Here is a 3040-nt window from a genome sequence, read left to right as displayed (position 1 = left end):
TACTGCTTGTGGTAATGCATATATGTAAATATTGAGTATTTTGTTTGTGAAGTTTATATTTGTGTGATTACAAATAATAAAAAGTCTTTACTCTTTATAAATTGCAGACTCCTTATTAATATTTCTCCCCATGTTCCTTCTTTCTGATATCTTATACAACAGTACTGTATGATCATCAATAATGGTTGTTAATAATAGGCAAAATTAATGCAAATGTGGAATTCACAGAAACCCTACTATTCGAAGCATTATTTATACCCTTAGCCATTAACAACTTGGAAAGCATATAGTTACTAAGGTAGCTTGATTGTTACATATCACAGCCGTGTATGTTACACTATACATTTTTATTGGTAATTTTAATTCTTAAATGGAACAAAGAATATACAAAATTTCCTAGAACGATATTTACAAAGTAAAAGCATTAATTATTTTTTAAATGCAATGCAAATCACTGTTTAAATAAAGCTGAGCTCAAATTAGAGCCCTTTTTGCTTGTGTCATCCTTACACAGGACTGTATTGAGGAATTATCCAATAAAAAGTACATGGCCCGGAATTTCCTGGATTGCATTTATGCAGAAATTTATACCAGTTTCTACGCCGATCTTACTGACGGAAATTTACGCGAAAACGGAAATCAGCTTAAACAATTGGGGCATGAGGAAAGCACAGAACATACGCCATCTTCCTTCTTTCAGTCATTCTTTATCTTATTGATGCTATGAGAATTAATGTTTGAAGCCATCAAATCATCATTTATGCAAATTAATGTTTTTTAAAAATGCAATTGTGGAAGCTTTTCTCTTTTTAATGTAACAAATTCTGATGCATTCAAAGATATAAAAAATATAGTGCCGGTCTCAATAATGAGAAATAAAAAATATTGATAAAAAAGGATCATTATAAATCACCAGAAATATTACTTTGTGTCCTGCTGCACCTAACATTTTGGGTGTAAATTTATACTTGTTCAGAACTGGCATAAATGCATGAACTACGTTAATGATCTAAGTGGGATTTCAGTGAGAAGAGCAAAAGATCGAGGAAATTCGCACGATGTTTCATCATAAAACTGTCGTAAATTAGTTACATTTGAATTTCCTTCAAAAAAACAGTGCAATTCCACTCTTATGCTGTAGTTACGCTGAAACTTTCCAGGAAATCCCACGCCTATATTTTCCCTAGGGACATTTCATTGATTGCTCTTTTTATGGCTATTTCTTTGGACATCCCTCTATATTTGCAGATTTTGGAGGAAGAGGAGAATCAGAAAAGGCATACCAGGCAGATGTACTTGCACCTAAAATGCTCAGCTCGTACCTACCCTTAGGTCACCACATGTGTGTACAGGTCAGAAAATCATACCTGGACATATCCAAAGACGTTTGCATACGAAGACTAGGTTTTTCAGAGGAGACTGTCACCAAACCATGCATATTTCTGCAGCCAGACCTGCAAACTACTTCCACTGTTAGTGGCATCAAGATGATAGCTTCATTGAACATTTACACCACTGGATCCTTCCAAGCAATAGTGGGAAATATTTCCCAAACTACAGTGCACGGTTGCATCATGCAAGTCACAGATATTTGTTTGGATCAGTAAATTAATCGATATCCTGACAGAAAACACGCAGCAACAAGAGAAGCTTTTACTGCCTTGTTGCATTCTCCAAAGTGCAGAGTATTATTGATGACACACGTGTGGCCATATGAGTCCCTACACCCAATGTCACCCTCTTCATGAACAGAAAGGGATTCCACTCTATGAATGCACAGCCGATCTGTCACCATAGGTATGGAATCCTGCATGTGAATGCCCATCACACTGGCAATTGCCATAATTCATTCATTTTACATCAATCCGTTGTGTTACCTTTATCTCAGGGGCCAGAAAAACTGGATGGATAGCTGCTGGGGCACTAGGGCTGCCCACTGCAGCCATGGCTGTTTACCCCATTAGCAATTGGTTTGACAATAGTATCAATGTCTAAAGGGGAAATTTTAACTGGCAGCAGTTTTCGGGTAGGGCAGGGTGCCTACTGTCATCAGTATGAGGTCCAGACGATTTCAGCTGCCGGGCCTCAACAGCAGTTGATTGATGGGTTGCCCACCTGATCACATTGTTGTAGGGTTGGAAATTCTGTGAGCATCCCGATGGCTATGTAAAGTCTGAATGCACCTCTTAAAGGGAAGTTGCATTCACATCGCTGAAATTTGTCTGCGGCTTCGCTGGAAATATCTTAATGTCAAAGATGAGTTGGAAGCAAGTCCCCAAGTTCTCCGACACATCCATGGAGGTTCTTATTGAAGAGGTGAGGGTATGGAGGGATGTCCTGTTTCCATCTGAAGGAAAGAGAGGTGTAATGGTAGTGAACTCTCAGAGCATCACCCCCAGGACCTGGATTCAATGCAGGAAATGCTTAAGTGACCCAACCAGAGCAGCAAAGGTGAGAGCAGGTCTTCATATATCCATTTCTCTGTAATACACCTGGCAGCAGCACGTTCCCTCTCCGTCAGCACACTGAAGACTTCCTCTCCAATACCACAAAGTAGCAAGAATGACTCCCATCTTAAGTTGTGCACTTATTGAGAATGTGTAAGCAGAATAAAGACAAATTCTCCTGTGAAAATCCAAAAAAACGCAATAGCAAATATGTACCTAAGATCTAAGTGCTTGCAGGTGAGTATCCCCTTAAATATCGCTTCCCATGACCTTTTGGAAACCAATCCTGCGAGGTTTTACTCAGAAGGTTTAGCTCTGGGTGGGATTTCCGCTTATGCATATTAAAATCAGATTGGGGTCCTACTACATCATAAGACCCCAATTTGCATGTATTCTTGGGGCTCCTGCCTGCTTCCGGCAGTTGGCTCAGCACCTAAAAAAATTGTGCCGTTAAAATGGCGGCAGGTGGGATATCAGCAGGAACGGGATTGTAAGTCTCCTGATGCAATTTTAACTCCACTACCACCGTGCTCCCACTGGGCAGGAGGAGTTAAAAATCGCCTCTTATGTAACCAATATCTATTTTGAAAGAT

This window comes from Heptranchias perlo, chromosome 5, assembly GCF_035084215.1.
Source record: "Heptranchias perlo isolate sHepPer1 chromosome 5, sHepPer1.hap1, whole genome shotgun sequence".
In the NCBI taxonomy this organism is placed as follows: Eukaryota; Metazoa; Chordata; class Chondrichthyes; order Hexanchiformes; family Hexanchidae; genus Heptranchias; species Heptranchias perlo.
The sequence above is the reverse complement of the archived record's forward strand: the minus strand, read 5'-3'. Positions refer to the sequence as shown.